Raw genomic sequence first — 20100 nt, 5'->3', positions numbered from 1 at the left:
GGGTTGAAGAACAGTTCAGAGAGAGAATAACAGATAACAGTAAGCTGAGTATGTTCAGTACTGAAAACTTCTTCATCAGTCCTTTTGAGAACATTTATGGAAAACTAAAAGCCTCAAAAATGGAAAGATATTGTTATATGCTTATCAACACATGTTGAATATTTGACAGCTTAACCCATCCTAGTGGCTGGGATCAGTACAATTTTTTTTTATGCTTTATGGTACTTCTATTATCTGAAGTGACAGTACAGACACTTTAATGTCGCGAACTATTTATATTTTAATTGATATAATTGATATAAACCCATGTTTACAATTCTAAAATCCGTGGCACTGTGTGGAGAGGCACATCCGGTGTGCGACTCCATTTTGATGGTCTTGCTGCGGATAGTTACAGCCCTTTTTACATCCTTGTTGAAACTCACCCTGTTAGTGATTGAAGATTTATGTTAATTTCTGTACTGTACAGGAGACATGGAGGAGGTGGATTGACAATAGTCTACAGCCAATCAGGACGCAGAACACAGTGCACTGTAAAAAAAAAAAAAAAAAAAAAAGCATGTGAATATGCACTAAAAAAATCCGCAAGGCTGCGAAAGGTGAACCGCGTTGTGGCAAGGGACTACTGCAGTACAATTCAGAATCAAATCCAATTTTATTTTATTTATATTGTAAAAATATTTCACGATATTACATTTTCTGTCATTTTAATTGAATAAATGCAGCATTGATTAGCATAAGAGCTTTAAAAAAAAAAAAAAAAAACACACACACACACACACACACACACACACAAAACTATCACGAACTTTGGAATGGAAACATGCATGAAATCTTAAAGCAACAGTACACCCAAATTAAGGGGATGTAATTTTATCCTCTTTTAATAATATCATAACTGTTGTGTAAATGATTTGCATACTTTAAATATAATTAAAATAAATGATTTTGTGTGTGTGTGTGTGTGTGTGTGTGTGTGTCTCTGTCAGTGTTGCACATAATCTTCCACTCGAGTCTTTATTGACTAGAAAAATGTCATCGTTTGGTGGGAACCATAGTAAACACCATTAGTTCATGTGCAGTCAGAGAGCAAATGTCATCATTTGGTGCTGTATTTGACATCAGTGCTACAGTATTTGATTTCTAGAGCAACAGCAAAATAATGACTTTTCCAGTCTGTCACACAAAACACATATGTTTATGAGAGTTATAATTTACATTATTGAGCTATTATCTTGATGGAGCATGATAAAAAGAAGTAAAGACCAATAGAGAGGGTGATTGAAAACAGACAGAATTTATTATTTATGTGAACTGTCCTTTCATTGTTAAAAAAGGAAAAAACCAACTGTTAAAGGCTGCTGTAAGGATTTATTTTTCTAATATCAACCAGTAAATTGTTTCTACTACCTGGCAGATTTCACTAAAATAGGTGTTTTCGATCGCACAGTTGTTTCCATGACAGCTCTCGACTCTATATACAGCAATAATAATACTGATGTGAGTGTGCGTTAGCTAATCAGAAAAAGAGGCTTTATGTTGGTAATTTTGCTCGTGTTATTTTGGAAAGAGTGAGTGGTTGAACGCACTGTTTTACTGTTTTTATATAGCATTTGATTAGCATGACAGTGTCAGCTCAAAGGTTGGGCTATTTATAATGATATTGTAAATGGTTAATGCTATTTATATTAATAATACCATGTCTGAATGCAAATAGCATAGCTTAATTAACCTGTTGTTCATTGTAAACATTATATCAACTTATATTTACATTACAATTGCATTTAAATATAATTGCATTTATATTTATCCAACACATTACGTTTTATTGAGGGAAAATTACATTGTAGTAATTGTTATTATTGATTTATCGCCCAGCCTTTGGAATGCCTAACACACCAAGACTAAATATATACCATTCTCTGTTTTGGTCCAGACCAAACAAACCCAATTGTGAGCCCAAACTTTCAAAAAGTTTGGGTCAGTCGGTGCCAATGGCGTAGTGGAAAAGTGCACCGACACATGCACTCCGGTGTTCGCGGCGACCCGGGTTCGATTCCCGCCTCGTGGTCCTGTGCCGATCCTTCCCCTCTCTCTGCTCCCCACGCTTTCCTGTCAATTCTCTCTACTGTCCTGTCCAAATAAAGGTAAAAAACCCTAAAAAATAATTATAAAAAAAAAAAAAAAAGTTTGGGTCACAATGGGTCACTATATATTTGCGAAAAATAAAATGCGTAACTACATTGCTTTAGGGTATGTTTCATTGCGTGTTTCAGATTACAAATCTACTAAAAGGCACTGTCTACATTTTTGCGAATCTGAAATACGATACTTGGAGTACGTTTTGTTGTGCGTTTCAGATGACAAATGCACTCGAGGTCGCTGTCTACTTTTTTTTGCAAATTTGAACTACAGTACTTAAGGTACGTTTTGTTGTACGTTTCAGATGACAAATCTACTCGAGGGCACTGTCTACATTTTTATGAATCCGAAATATGATACTTGGGGTACATTTTGTTGTACATTTGAGATGACAAATCCACTAGAGGGCACTGTCTACATTTTTATGAATCCGAAATATGATACTTGGGGTACATTTTGTTGTACATTTGAGATGACAAATCCACTAGAGGGCATTGTCTACATTTTTGCAAATCTGAAATACGATATTTGGAGTACGTTTTGTTGCATGTTTCAGATGACAAATCCACTATAGGGCACTGTCTACTTTTTTACGAATCTGAAATACGATATTTGGAGTACGTTTTGTTGTACGTTTCAGATGACAAATCTACTAGAGGGTGCTGTCTACATTTTTAAAAAATTTGAACTACAATACTTCGGGTACTTTTTGTTGTACATTTAAGATGACAAATCCACTCAAGGGCACTTTCTATATTTATGCGAAGCTGAAATATGTTACTTATGGTATGTTTGGTTGTACGTTTCAGATGACAAATCCACTAGAGGACACTGTTTACATTTATGTGCAGCTGAAATATGTTACTTATGTTATGTTTGGTTGTATGTTTCAGATGACAAATCCACTAGAGGGCGCTATCTACATTTTAGAGAATCTGAAATACAATTCTGAGGGTACATTTTGTTGTGCCTTTCAGATGACAAACCCACTCGAGGGCACTGTCTATATTTATGCAAAACTAAAATATGTTATGGTATGTTTGTAACATGGTATGTTTGGTTGTACGTTTCAGATAACAAATCCACTAGAGGGCGCTGTCTACATTTTTGTGAATCTGAAATACGATATTTAGAAAAAGCTTTGTTGTACATTTCAGATGGGACATCCACTAGAGGGCGCTGTCTACTTATTTGAGAATCTGAAATACAATTCTGAGGGTACATTTTGTTGTACGTTTCAGATAACAAATTACTAGAGGGCACTGTTTAACTTTTTGTGAATTTGATAAATGATGCTTAAAGTACGCTATGTTGTTCATTCCATGACAAATATACTAGAGGGCGCTGTCTACATTTTTGAGAATTTGAACTTGGATACGTTTTGTGTACGGTTCAGATGACAAATCCATTAGAGGGCGCTGTGTACATGATTGAAAATCTGAAATGCAATATATTTAGGGTTCATTTTGCTATACGTTTCAGATGACAAATCCACTAAAGGGTGCTCTCTACATTTTAGAAAATCTAAAATATGAAATGTAAGGTACGTTTTGTTATACATTTCAGTTAACAAATCCGCTAGCGGTGTTGTCTATGTTTTTGAATCTAAAATATGCTACTTGGATGAATTTTGTTGTACATTTCTGATGACAAATCCACCAGGGGTGCTGTCTACATTTTTGCGAATCTGAAATACGTTACTTAGGGTATCGTTATTGTACGTTTCGGATGCACGTCCTTGTACACGCACACTCATAGATTAAATTGTTTTGTGGTATATATTTGGTACTGAACATTATTATTTTTTTATCCATCGATAAAATGTCCAAATAAATATTATTTGTGTGAAAAAGAACAAAAATTGTTGACGTCATACTGCCCCCTAGTGTTCGTTTAGTTTAGAAACTGCAGTCAAACGTACGTTTAAATGCGTTTTTGAGTTTTTTTTGCACATATATTTTCAATGAGATCTGAGTTCATTTTTAAAATTCAGTAAAACTGTAATATATGAAAAAAACACAGAACTTTTTATCATTTTTTACACAGAAATTGTTATTATTTATAAGCAATGTTTATAATTTAATCCCCATTTATTTCTTTGATTGCAAAGCTGAATATTTAATAACCATCCAGTCTGTATAGTCATTCAGCAGCTGAAACATGATGATCTTGGACATATAAGGAAACATCAGTTGACACACATTGCCACAATTTTTCACAAAACACTGTCCAAATTCAACTGGGCAAGTTTTAGGCCCCTGCTGCTCATGAAGACAGGACTGAATTAATTGAGCCTCAGTAGATCGGTGGGCACTACAGAGTGTCTGTGATTTATATTGATGTTACAGCACATTGCAAACAGCACTGACCTACTGTCAGCTCCAACTACATGTGACAAAATGATGGCAAATATGTCATCTGGCGTGTAATTTCAAGTGCAGTAAGAGCAGATGTTTGATGAGCATGTGGCTTAAATTACTGAAGATATTCGTAAAATAGAAATGCAGCAATAATGGTCGAGTACAGCTCTTAGAATCGAGCAAATTGGTTTAAATTATAGTATTTATGCAAAAAGCGTAATTTTTTTGAGTGACACAGGAGATATTGTGGTATGACGGGCTGTTATATGGAGGGGGCTTGATACTGGTTGAAGTGATAAACTGCTTTGCTGATCACTTTCATGGACAATTGAGTTTGTTAAAAGTGAGGTGCACCTCTTTGATGTGGAATTTTATTATGCAAAGCTCCGCCCCCTTAGTTACTATTGCTAAAAGGATAGCAGCTGGAAAAAAGGTAATATTTGTAGGTAATAAAGATAATATTAATAACCAGGTAAATATATTATATCATATCATAACATAACACATCATATATCATATCATGTATCATATCATATCATATATCATATCATATATCATAACATATCATATATCATATCATATATCATATCATATATCATATCATGCCATGTCATATTATATTAATTTTTATTATTTATTCATTTATTCATTATTTTTAAAGCAAACAAATGTAACATTGTCATGCATATCAAAAAGATATAAAAAAACTGTAAAAGCAAAATAATGAATAATAATGTAAAAAAATTAACATTTTGCTATTATATTTAAAAATAAATATCTAACATAATAATTTTTTTTTAATTATTATTGTGATCAGTCTAGCCTTCAGAAATGATTCGATGATCACAAAAAAAATCTGTTATAAATGTATAATAATAATAATAATAATTATAATAATAATAATAATAATAATAAAAATAACAATAACAACAACAACAACAATAATAAATACATATAATAAAATAATAATAATAATAAACACATATAACAATAATAATAATAATAAACACATATAATAATAATAATAATAATAAACACATATAATAATAATAATATAATAATATAATAATAATAATAATAATAATCATCATCATCTCATCATATCATAATAATCATAATAATAATAATCATCATCATCATCATGATAATAATAATAATAACAATAAACACATATTATAATAATAAAATTAATAAACAAATAATTAACTCATTCATTTTCTTTCGACTTAGTCCCTTTATTCATCAGGGGTCGCCACAGCGGAATGAACCGCCAACTTATCCAGCATATGTTTTACGCAGCGGATGTCCTTCCATGCTGCAACCCAGCACTGGGAAACATCCGTATACTCTCACATTCACACACAATTATTATTATTATTATTATTCTTTTTTAATGGTTTCATTTATTTTGTTTTATTATTGTTTTATATGTTTATTATTATTATTATTATTATTATTATTATTATTATTATTATTATTATTACGTTTCATATGTTTATTATTATTATTATTATTATTATTATTATTATTATGTTTCATATGTTTATTATTGTTATTATTATTATTATTATTATGTTTCATATGTTTATTATTATTATTATTATTATTATTATTATTATTATTATGTTTCATATGTTTATTATTATTATTATTATTATTATGTTTCATATGTTTAATATTATTATTATTATTATTATTATTATTATTATTGTTGTTATTGTTATTATTATTATGTTTCATATGTTTATTATTATTATTGTTGTTGTTATTATTATTATTGTTATTGTTATTATTATTATGTTTCATATGTTTATTATTATTATTATTATTATTATCTTTCATATGTTTATTATTATTATTATTATTATTATTATTATTATTATTATTATTATTATTATGTTTCATATGTTTATTAATATTATTATTATTATTATTATTATTATTATGTTTCATATGTTTATTATTATTATTATTATTATTATTATTATGTTTCATATGTTTATTAATATTATTATTATTATTATTATTATGTTTCATATGTTTATTATTATTATTATTATTGTTATTATTATTATTATTATTATTATTATTATTATTATTATTATTATGATTGTTATTGTTGTTATTATGTTTCATATGTTTATTATTATTATTATTATTATTATTATTATTATGTTTCATATGTTTCATATGTTTATTATTATTTTTATTATTATTATTGTTTCATATGTTTATTATTATAATGTTTCATGTTTATTATTATTAATATTATTATTATTATTTTTTGTTGTTGTTGTTGTTGTTGTGTTGTTTAATGTGTTTAATAATAATAATAATAATAAAAAAATTATAATTATTATTATTATTTATATAATTATAATGATTATTATATGATTATTATTATGATTATTATAAATATTGTTATTTATATAATAAATAATAATAATAATTATTATTATTATTATTATTAATTGTTATTATTGTTGTTAATATTATTATTATTATTATTATTATTATTAGTAGTAGTAGTAGTAGTAGTAGTAGTAGTAGTAGTAGTAGTGTTAGTAGCAGTAGTAGTAGTAGTAGAATTATGGTTCAGATGTTTATTATTATTAATATACATTTTATTATATGGGGTTTTTATTTATTATTATGTTTTATATGTTTATTATTATTCATTTATTTATGTATGCAGGTAATATCAAGTTGTTACTATATGTTGTTTGTTTTTTGATATTGAGGTAGTGATGTTTTCTCACACAGGTGTTTAGTGTAATGTAAAAGATATCATGTTAAAGTTGAACTCTAAATGTCTCTCTGAGAACAAAGCAGAGAGAACATGAGACAAGAAGCACAAACAGCTGGTGAAGAGGAAAAACAAGGCCGATCTGATCACTATGCAACAGACACCTAGAGAGAGAGGGAGGGGGAGAGAGAGAGGAAAGAGAGAGAATGACATGATGGCGACAGCACTGAGTGGGAAGCGGGAAGCACACTATGCGGACAGAGAAATAGCAGGGTGGGGAAAGGGGGATGGAATGATAGAAGGAAAGAGAAGTGGCGCTGACACACTCCAGCAGTCACACACCAGCATACAGGAGGCGTTTCCACATCCTCTATTTATAGACCCTGCTCTGTCTTTACAATGATCTCTCTTCTTCTGCTCTGAAAGCAGTGTACGATCAAAGGGGGAACAGCATGGACCGATGCATGATGATCTACAACTAGTACTGGGGAATACTGTCTTTGTGATGCTCGACCACAAAAGAATTGCACAATTTGTTTTGAAGTTCAGAGTTATACATAATCAGAGAGCTGAATAAATAAGCTGTCCATTGATGTGTGGTTGTTAGGATGGAACAAGTGCTGACTTGAGAGGCACCTACTTGAAAATATGGAATCTGAGGGTGAAAAAAGGTCCATAATTTTGACCCATACAATGTATTTTTGATAACTGCATTGTACAATTTATATATGTACAGTTGAAGTCAGATTTATTAGCCCCCCTGTTTATCCCCCCCTCCCCAATTTACGTTTAATGGAGAGAAGATTTTCTCAACGCATTTCTAATCTTAATAGTTTTAATAACTCATTTCTAATAACTGATTTATCCACCTTTGCCATGATGACAGTAAATAAATTTGACTAATATTAATAATAATATATGACTATTGGATTTTTGGAGGAAGAGGCATTAAAGATAAATCCAATGATAGACTCTGGGAGTCCTGCAAGAAGGCTTTCTTTACCATTCCAGATGACTTTGTTAATCAGTGATTTGAGTCATTACAGAGATTGTATGGATGCAGTCCTCCAAGCTCATGGGAGTCATACACAATATTCATTCTCTCTCCACTGCACCATGACTTTATATTCTATACTGGACATTATTTTTGTTAAGTGACAAGACTTTTGTCTAAGCAAAGTCAGACCTTACTGTCCTAATTAATCATTAAAAATCAAGGCATGATCATATTTTATTTTGGGAAAATAAGCGTAATCTAGAGGCCTTTGCCTTTCTATAAGCCACTTCTAATACCATACTTCTGTATATAGATATATGTGAAGGGCCTCTTATATATACATAATAAACATTCTGTACACTTATACATGTAATGTAAATACTAACTTTTATTTTGTACGCAATTAGTCACAATCATTTAACAGTACTAAGGCACAGACTTGTGTGAGATCTGAGTTTTATAAACCCTAAATTTGTTCTTATTATTGGACTATGTACACACAGACTTTATTTTCAGCAGGCAGCCCAATGGCTTCTGGTAAACTGTCTTTACTTTACAAAATAGTCACGTTTAAGATCTGATTTCTTTAAAAATCAGCAATCTTCACTGCCTGTTAGATAGACGATATGAAGTGGGTCTCAGATCGTACAAGAAGCACTGCATTAAATTCCATTTCCCCCGCCTTGTCTTTAAAATATGAGCGCTTATTTTACCCCAGTATTTTCAATGGAATTTATGCGCTTCTGATGGCGCTTGTGGTTACAACTTTCATCTCGTTTTACTCTTAAACAACTAAATGAACACTCAAGTCTTTTAACGGAATGTATTGTAATTAGGCATTGATCGGTATAACATTTGATGGTATGATAACCCTTGGATAAAAATATCACTGTATTGTGATCACTGCTCTAATATATTTATATATATATATATATATATATATATATATATATATTATATATATATTATATATATGATGACAAATATTTTGAAGCAGTAAAACATGTCATGCTGAATAATAAAATGAATCATTGACTTCTGCTGTCTTCATTAGTTTCAAAACCCCAAATTTCTTTACAATTTTAAATGGCATACTTTGGATATACAGTATTATATTAAAAAAATGTCAATAAAAATTTGTACACATACCTTAGGAACGGTATTACAAAAAATGTAGGCGGTTTTAAAACCTTGACTTTTCCAACCGCGTTATGTCGTAAAATATTACCTAATTATATGCCTAATTGTAATTATATTACAACATCGACGCTGTAAAAACAACCATGTGAAATTGGAAAAAATCACATTAAGCTTTCACCGGAAGTTTATCGTTAGCTTTAAAACTCATAGAGCCCATTCAATTTATATTTAAAACAACCATGTTTAAAATTCTTGCAGAAAAACTACATTACCCATGATGCTGCACTGGAAATTCCACAAATCAGAGTCACAGCAAGCAAAGCGCACCATATGAGTTATTTACCCCCACCCAGATTAACAGAGCATATAAAAGAGAATAAAAACCCTATTACAGTAAAATATGGACATGTCCAACAGTTGGTTTTGTCTATTTTACAATATAATACTGAACATTTATATATACAAATAATAAACTTGAAATATTTAGTTTTTATTGATACGACCAACAACCTTAAATGAAGTTGAACTCGAACTCGACCAATGTAGTTTTATATTTTCTGTATATTTTTTTAGTTCAGTTGTCATTTGCAGTGCATTGTGCGATTGCAGTTTTCCCTAATTCCTTTCCCTAATTAAATCCATTAAGTTAATAGTATTTTACCTTTTCTCTTATTATTTTTCATACATTTCTTTGCTTCAATTAATATTATTTTAATGTTGAAACTCACCTCAGACTTTTATTTTTGTAAATCCCTTTGGGGGAAAATGAATGGGAAAAATACCGCTGTAAATGTGGGTAAGCAATAATAATGCACCCGACACGAGTTTATCATGACATGTAGAAATGCAGAAAGGAGAGTCAAAACTCATCAGGCAGTTGAATCAGCTAAAAATAATTGTGTCTGTTTGGCACGTAAGCACTGAACACCCTGGGGTAATGACGCCAGAATATGAACATCATGAATTCTTCTCGCTCCACAAGTTCTCTGGAAATCTGTGACTTGAAGTGAACGTGAAACCTAATAGATCAGTCCTGCATCCTGACTCTGACTCGCTCACGTCTTTTGGCTTTCACGCTATCTAGTGGATCCATCATGAGACTGACAGCGGAAACTGAGTGTAGGGCCATCTGGGCTAGCACACACACGCGCACACACACACAGCCCTGGAGATTTCATGCTATTTTTCCACCATTACACAAATGTACCCAGGCAGCATTTGCGTAGTATTAGGTTCCCATATGTAATGCTGAATATATAGAGCATATGCATTTTTTGTGCATGAGTGACATGCTTAAAATTGGTCTGATGTAATAATATAGATAAGTTATTTTGATAACGCTTCTTATGAGTTTAAAAGGAAAATATTGTCAATATCCTTTTTCACACAGTGATACAGGTAAATATCCGGAAAATTTCTAGAACAACTTTACCGTAAAAGTCATAAAAAGGTGTTCACACAGGCACTGACATTACAGAATTTTCCAGAAAAGACCATTCACACATCCATTTCAAAATACCGGTAAATTCTGACATCATTAACTAGAAATGACCTCTTAACGGCTGCGATATTTGTAAACATAGAAGGGGTCGAGCTTTTGTTGATGATTTCACTTTTATTTAAAGCTTTAGCATTCATGCAGCTGCTTTGTCCCAGAAACTACCAAAGGCAGAAACGTGAACCACAGCTAAATGTTTACACACTTGACTACATTACTACATGGAAGGATATTGTGAACAACTTATATGAAAAAATGTTGAGATGTACATAAAATATGTGTGTGCTAGCTCTCACCGGCTTCTTCATGTGCACACGCGCAAGGCAAATGAAACGGGGCTTGAAGGTAAACAAACGGCGGTTTATTGTAAGCATTTTGTTGATGAATTTTTACACAGTTGGCACTAAGAAGTAACATAGAAACATTATCTGACTAACATCTAGCATCTAAATGTGTCTGGAAAAATATTTAAAAAAAATAAGGCTTTTATTTTTGTAAACTGTGCGGGTGTGAATGGGAGTGTTCTGATTGGCTAAAGTAGACATCTCACATCAGAGCGTTCTAGACGTGAACACGCTTTTTCTGGCAGTTTTCCTTTTGCGTTCACACAGAGCAGCATTCCGGCAAATTACTGGTAGTGTTACAAGTTCCCTTTTCCAGAAAATTGACGGAACTAATTAACGCTATTTTAAAAAAGGGCCTGTTCACACATACAGACCTTTCTGGAAAATTGCCGGTAATTATGCGAATGCCAACCTTGGCATGAAAAAATTAAGTTTTCGCCAAAATAGCAAAACTGTTTCTGCGTTTTTTTTTGTGTAGTCATATGTTTTAAAGTGCCTTAAAATACTCAAAAATGTCTCTGTCTCAGTTTTCAAACAATTATATTTGATTCACCAATGTCACACAAGTGGTAATTTTACATCAGTCACATCCATAACGGAGAGATGTCACATCCATAATGAAGCTTTTTCCTCATAAATGCAAAAATGTAAAATCAAATCAATCATGTTTGTTCTATTGTGAGCTGACTTTTATCCTTTTGATTTGCTTCATTTCTTTTGGTATGTGCAGTTTAATTCACAGAATTTCTACAAAGTATGTTGTATACTGTAAACTCACAGACTTTTTGGTCACGTCCATAACGCATGTTTATTTTCCTCATTTAAAATATAAAAAAATGTTTACAGATTGATAGTTTTCTGCTCCCGTAACTCCGTGGCTAGTTGTTTTGAAAAATATATAGAGATGTTACAGTATAATGTTAACATATACTTCCTGTGTCAATTTATGTTTTGAGATTTTGCTGCAAATGTCACGTCCATAATGCTGGAATTGCCGAGTGCCATAGTGTCCCACCAGGGACGATATACATCCATATCGCACTGCTACGAGTGTGATATTGCGTTTAAACAACAGTTCGACAGCACAATCATGTGTATACAAAAGAAATCAAACAGGGAGAGTCTAAAAACCCTTTTGAATTAGAAACTACTTTCATCCGCCATTCATTCACATCTGCAGCTGACATCAGAACAGCAGAAGCCGTTACTAATTCACCAACGTCACTTTAGAGCTATTTAAATGATTCTCTAGCGTAATATCTAAAGTGATGACAAAACAGCTGATTTTGCGCACATTAAGATTTGATCAGCTGTAGTATGAAATTTACGCAGTTTTTATCTCCTGTTAGGGCTTATATGCGGTCTCTGTCGCCATCTTTTGGCAGAACAGCATCCGTCTTTGGTCTGCTCAATGACAGGCTGAAGGATGCTGACGTGCTGTATCTCAGAAATTATAAATATTTTAAAATAGGCACTATTCTTGTAAGTAAACTGCATAGTTGCAATCTAACAACTACATATTCGCCAAAAAAAAGCTTCAAAAGTACATTATGTTGTCCAACAGCTGCAATATTTGTCAAACTGTAGAGTTTATTGATCTGCTGTTCCTATATGTGTATATGGGCAGAGTAATACAAAAGGGTGAATAGGCTGTACGAGTGCTGTTATTGGAGAATATTGCACGGCTATCAGCCAATCAGATTCGAAAACCAGAAAACTGTTGAATATATATTTAATAGATTTTCTTTTGTGTGTGTGTGTGTTTGTGTGTACATATGAGAGAGAGAACGAAAGTGATTGCTAGTTTTAGATAAAGAAAATAAAAGTTTTAATAGAACAGAATAATATTAGAAAATCAGGAAAATATATATATTTAATGTAATACATAATACAAAACAAGACTATTTCATAGAAATTTTGTGTGTGCGCGTGTGTGTGTGTGTGTGTGTGTGTGTGTGTGTGTCTATGAGTGATAGAAACAGCTTGATTAGTTGGTGTTAGATAAAGAAAATAAGTTTTAAAAGAAAAGGAAATATTTAAAAAATAGACTAGAATAGACAATATAAAAGAGCTTATAAGAACATAATAGTATTAGAAAGTCAGAATATAAATATTTTATTTAGTGTCAGTTAGGTCTAAAAATGATTAATGGATATTTGGTAGTGCATTCTTCATGTTTATGATTTGAGGTGCAGTAAAAGTGTAGCTTAAATCAATCATTTCTAGATCTTTCTCTGTTCAGCTTGATATAATCTGAACATGTGACTGGAAATATCTGCTGTTTCCAAGACAGTAATATTTATATGCAGTACTATTATAGCAGTGGTGAGATTGACAGTTGAGATCAGACTGTAATTGTTTCGTAGTAGCAGAATAAATAAGAAATAATTAGATCCTAGTGTCTTGATTAGCACTTCTATTGGATGGTGTGAACACAGGAACTGTCATTCAGAGTGATTAGTCCAATCCAAGTGTGCTCATGCTGTAAAACACTCCCTGATTGGTCGGGTTCAGTTTCCTGACATTGTAAAACCCCGTCATCATCGCATCGTCATTGCAACACGATCTGTAAGGCTACTCACTGAGGATTATCTGCAGATCTCTGTGTCGTCTTTGTGTTTGCACTCGTTTAAATCGAGAGCACCTGCTCTAAATGAATGCATGGTTTAGTGATCACCTGTGCTAATGCTAAGCTATAAACAAATGTGTCAGAAAAGCTGCGTTTGTGCACTCACTGAAAAAAATAATTCATTGTATTTGCTAAAATTAATAAGGTAAGTGGTTGCAAACGATTTATATAGGCTGAATTTAAACAAACAAATTAAGTTGAACATTTCTACATTTCATTTGTTTGCTTAAATTCAGCCCATATAAATGGTTCGCATCTACTCACCTTATAATTTGTACATCCATTGAATCATTTTTCAGTCTCTGACTGAAATAGTTAAGATTATTTTATTCTGTTTAAGTCATTTATTTTAATGCTTAAAGTCACAATTTTTATTTTCTGCTATGGAAAACTTTTTTTTTCTTTCATCCAAACACTGAAATAGCCATTTAGCCTTTCTTTTTTAAACAGATTTCATTATTTAATTAGTTGTGGAATTATTTAGTTAGTCAGTATGCACTGAGATTTACTATATTATAATATTTGTAAGTATTTTAAATGAGCTCAGATTAGTTTTTAAAACTAATTAGTTTTCAAATGCTCATATTAGTATTTGTATAATTTGAGGAAATGGAAAGGTGTGACGTGTGCATGTGGTTAAAAATGACTGGCTAAGAAATAAATACATTACTGTTCAGTGTATAGTGTGTTGAATAACAAGTCTGTATTGTTGTTATATTTAATATATTATTATGGTAATCTTACCATTTGAAAGGAAATACTCCAACTACTATAATAAAAAATAGTAAAAAAGTAGAAAAAAGAGTCTACTCTAAAAAATTGCGGTAAAATGTACAGTATGACTGACAATTTTGGTTGGCAGTAATACTGTAAATTTAAAAGTGCACTGTAAATTAACGATTACAATTGTGGTTTAGTTTTACTGCACCATTGTAATTATTAAATTGCAGTGCACTTGTAATTTTTATAGTATTGATGCATATTTTTACAGTATTACTGGCAAAATGTGCAAATGTACAATTTTACGGTATTATTGGCAACCACAATTGCCTGTAACACTGTACATTTTACAGAAGTTTTTACAGTGCATGTATATTGTGTTTAAATATTTGTATTTTATTTTATTTTATTTCATTTTTTGTTGTTATTATTTCAGTATTTCTAACTTTTTGTTATTTAAAATAACTTGCTTTAAACAGACCTTTGTCACCTCTGTTGCTTATTTTAAAATATTAGCATTTAAGGAAAAGTTCACCCAAAATTGTCAATTATGCCTGCATTTACTAACCCTCTTGTTGAAGTTTTGAATTTTTGCTGAATGAATCTTGAATTTACTGAAGAAAAAAAGCCATTGACAATATTTTCCATAGCGTTTTTTTGTTCCCACTATATGGAAGTCAATCGCTGTTGCTTTTCCAACCTTCTTCAGAATATCTTGTTTTTTTAATTAAATTTTATTTGTCACATACAGAGTCATATAAAGTTGTCACGATACTGGAGTTCAATACCAATCGATACTGAAATTTAAAGAACGTCCATTTCCTACCAACATTTGAGTGCTCTTGAGCACGTTCTTAAACACCGCTGATTTGCCATTGTGTTTACGAGCTCAACAGAAATGACTGATTAGCCGAACACACCACTGTTTACTGAGTGTAACCACAGATACATGGACACAGGAGCGGTTTAAAGCTGTGATTGATCAGCTCGTATGTGAGCTTATAGACAAACCAGCTGATCTACGTGACTTTAAAGCACTCCAGTTTCCCTGTATCCGTGGTTACACTCAGTAAAAAGCGGTGAGTTTGGTGAACTGATGACATTTATGGCCAATCACAGTCATTTCTGTTGAGCACGTGAACAAATTGCCAAATCAGCGCTGTTTAAGAACATGCTCAACAACACTTAAATGTTAGCAGGGAATGGACGTTTTTAAAATTTCAGTATCGATTGGTACCGAATTCCAGTATCGTGGCAACCCTAGAGTCATACACAGTATGATATGCAGTGAAATGCTTACACAACCTCTCAATAACAAAAATAATAATAAAAGAACAATACAAATCTACATTTTGGGGAAATAGAAGTTATGCAATAGAAAATAAAAGCAAATATAAAACATTTAAAGACTTTCACTATAGAGTGTGTGGCTGCAGGAAGTATAAACAAAGTGTAGAAATATAAAATAGCTTTCTGTACAAACTAAAACATAGCCTGGTTTCTCTCGAGATTTTTTTTCCTTCACTTTTGTCAATTGGTGAAGCTTCTTCCTCGCCACTGTCGCTGCTTGCTTGATTTGGGACTTGTGGAGCTGCGCATGGATGTGTTTGGACTTCAGCAGTGAAAATGACACCACACTGAACTGAACTAAACTGAACTTGAACTCTGAAAACTGGACTGACACAGTTTCGATTTATATGAACCTCTATGTTAAGCTGCTTTGACACAATCTACATTGTAAAAGCGCTATGGAAATAAACACAAACATGCTATAGAAGTGTTTCTAACAAAGTGCCTGGTGCTTAAGAGAGGACAGAATGTATCCTATAGGTGGTTCCCCTCATATGCACCAGCCACTTTGTTAAAAACACTTCTATAGACCATTTCAATCATGTCATTGGCCCATGAACATTTCCTGCTTGATATCAAACTTGCTTGTAATAAGAGACAAATCAATTATAACTTATTATTAAAACAGCAATCATAACGTTATTTATCAATATGTGGCTTTTTTTGGATTCTCGGAAGCTAAAGAAATTAAAAATGTAAAACAGCATATACTTTGGGACCGTTGTTTTTGTTTACATCTCTCAAAATGGTCTATATGTATGTAACAGAGGAAAGAAACGTTGAAGTTTAGTTTAGAACCACTTCAGTGTGAGTAAATGGTGTGGAAATTACCACTTTTGGGTGAACTGTCCCTTTAATAGCTTCTACCTGTACGCATGAATGCATCCAATACTCTCTTTTCACATTCTGTACTGGAACGATGGTCCTTTCTGATGTAAGAACTCACTTGGCAACCATTCTGATCCCCATACCAACTGCATGAATCACTAAAAACGGCTTATAATATTCTGGCACCCCAGTCGTGAGTTTTGCATGAGCTGGCACCATTTCCAGCTGTTGCATTTCCCTATTTTTTCATCTGGGCATTGAGCTAAAATGAGTTAAGAGCCTTAATGCGTACATTTACACCATTGATATTGTACTCACACTAATTAGCAAACCCGATAACAAACAAATTCCCGCAATTTAGTGGAAGAAAAGAACTGAACGCGATAACACGTTATCTATGAGCAAGTTTAATCTCGGTTAAGCTCTTTCATCACCTTGGCTGTTGCCCTTTTACTCCCTCCCTCCTCTTTTGCAAAGTCATTTAAAACGGCACAAGGAGAAAGTGGATGAGAAGTGCTTGAGTTGATATCGAGTCGATGTGTGAAATGGCTGCCGTTCTCCGAGGGCCGAGTAAGAAATGCGCTGCTCACCACGCAAACATGATTAATCAAACAATAGACTTACTGTGCTTTTCTTCTAAATGGCACAGTGTCTCGCTGCTCGCCGAGACAATAGAGTCCGTCATGCGCTACAGAGAAGGACGCCCCACTTTAATACACAAAACACGCATTCACAACACAAATAGTTTCTGAGAAGTAGGCTGCTCTTTCTCTTGTAAATATTGTACATGTATTTTCCAATTATTTACATAATTGGAAAGCACCCTTTGAATGTTTCCGATGGCGCAGATGCGTTTGTGATGATCTGAAGGTCACAGTGAGGCCACATGGGCCTTCAGGTATTTAGTTTATGCTAATTTCAATTTGTGACCGCATCAGATTGTCTTGTGATATTTGCTGAAGCCTTTATCTTGATTTATTACGCGGCTCTCTGGAGAGCTTGATTCTGATTGGTCAGTCGTGACATTCCAAGGTGTGTTTTTACTAGATAACAACCTTGGAAACTAATAACACAGGCTTATTTGGGTACTTTGAATCAACTTGACCCTCAGTGAATAGTTCACCTCCTTAAATATGCTTGACTGTCTCGTTAATGTTTTGGACTGTTTGGCGCCATCTTGTGACTGAATAATACGTAGGTTAGTGTATGCGCCATTCAGCCGTTTTTGTTTTCTATCCTCTTTGTATTTAATTAATGATTTAATAGGGGTGGCACGATGGATCACAGCATGAAGGTCACTGATTCGAGTCCCGGCTGGGCCAGTTAGCATTTCTGTGTGGAGTTTGCATGTTCTCCCCATGTTGGCGTGGGTTTCCGCAGGGTGCTTCAATTTCCGCCACAATCCAAGGGTGATTTGGGTAAACAAAATTTGGCTGTCGTTAGGGTTGCACAATATATCGCTTCAGCATCGATATTGCAATGTGATCATTCACAATAGTCACATCACAGGATATGCAATGTTGAATTTGTATTACATGTATGAATTGTATAAATTTGTATTACAATTCATCATTTGGATGTTTTTTTTTTTGATGCCTGTGATTGTATAAGAATTAAAAAAAAGGTATTGTAAGAAATTGTACCATTTGTGACCTTAACTACGATTAATTTTATTGAATTTTATTTTTATCATTCAGTTACTGTACTTGAATACTGTTAGACTCGGGAAACGATAAAACATTTTATTTTAATTGTATATTTTTCTTAATTGTATTTACTGTATAGATTATTATGCATGAAATACATGTACCAATCACAACACATGCAAATACAGAAATGCTCTGCAAATAGCAGTCCACAAAAAAAATGTGTTGGGGGACCCCAAAAAAGTTTATAGATTCTTTATTACTAAACTGAACTTAAATTTTGAAAAGTGAACTACGCTATTTTCTATGATCTTTTATGTGAAGCTGCTTTGAGAATATCTGTATTGTAAAAGCGCTATACAAATAAAGGAGAATTGAATTAAATTAGATTTTATGGACATGCAAATAGTCAACAATAATTCACCAATCTCTGACTAAACAAGTGCATGAAAATACTAAAAACATATGTAAATACTGAAATGCACTGCAAATAGCCCTGACCACAATGAAAATGGGCCGGGGGACCCCAAAAATTTGATAGATTTAAAAAAAAAAATGTATTAGATTTTCTGGAGATGCACTCCCACTGCAGAATCATCCCAATTGCTCTAACGTTATGAATTCTTTCCAAATAGAGATGTTAAAGGGCACCTTGGCTACCCCTTTTCTCAGATTTAATATGAGTGTTTTGTGTCTCCAGAATGTGTCTGTAAAGTTTCAGCTCAAAACACCCATCAGATTTTTTATTATACCTTTTATAACTTTCTATTTTATACCTTTTAGCATCAGGTAGCGGTTTTGTTGTACTGAGCCTTTAAGTCTAGTCCTCCCTGCCCACCGATTCTACATGCCTTTCAGCGTGCCTTAATCTCCTCCCTCGGCTGAGTCAGACAACAGACAGACTTAAAGGAAACAGATCTCACGTAGCGTTTGTGAGAAATGCTACAGTAAGAACTTTACCAATGAGTATTTGTTGTGGAGTTGCAACGATGAGTCACATTCAGTGTCGTTACAAAGTAACGCATACACACAGATATACACACACACACAGCATGGACACGCACACACAGACAGCGCACATGTTTAGCTTTGCACTCTTTTTGCACGCATTTGTGGCAGGCTACAGGTTAATCTCCACTGCTGTATAAATATCTGTTATGTTAATGTACAAAATAAACCTGATTTAACATCCACAAACCGGGATTGAAGCGTCTTCTTTTATAATTGTTCTGACACGCGGCTGTGCTGATGAAGTAAAGCTGAAGTGAATCGCTGTAATTCATTACACACATGCTCTGTTTTAAAACATTTTAAACTTGTGAAACTCACTCTTGATCACATTTGATGATAATTGATGATCCTAGCGATCTGAACAGATCTTTTATTTCCGGTTGCTTTGCGCACGTCCTGTCTTGTTGATATGATTATACACTTGACTACCGGGACATGTTAATACGTGCAGCTGTCAATCAATATTGGTGGGCGGGGGGACCGCACTCCTACGTCAAGTTGCGGTCGATCTGAAAACCGCTCCAATTGGTCCACCGTTTTTATGTTGTTCAATTGAAAAAAAAGGACTGAGTGTGTTTATATCACCCCAATATGATGGTCTATACACTATATCTACTCATATGTCTGTCCAAACTGCTTGAAAAGTAGATTTTTCACCATAGGTGCCCTTTAAGTCATCTGGAGAAATT

At 32.9% G+C, this 20100-nt stretch overlaps 1 protein-coding gene across 1 annotated transcript in view; it reads left to right on the top strand.

The window, feature by feature from the left end:
* Positions 1 to 20100, top strand: part of bsnb (bassoon (presynaptic cytomatrix protein) b) — a 208633-nt gene that overhangs the window by 45678 nt on the left and 142855 nt on the right. The window lies entirely within an intron of this gene.

This window comes from Danio aesculapii, chromosome 11 (genome assembly GCF_903798145.1).
Source record: "Danio aesculapii chromosome 11, fDanAes4.1, whole genome shotgun sequence".
NCBI lineage: Eukaryota > Metazoa > Chordata > Actinopteri > Cypriniformes > Danionidae > Danio > Danio aesculapii.
This window is presented reverse-complemented; position numbering and strand designations above follow the sequence as displayed.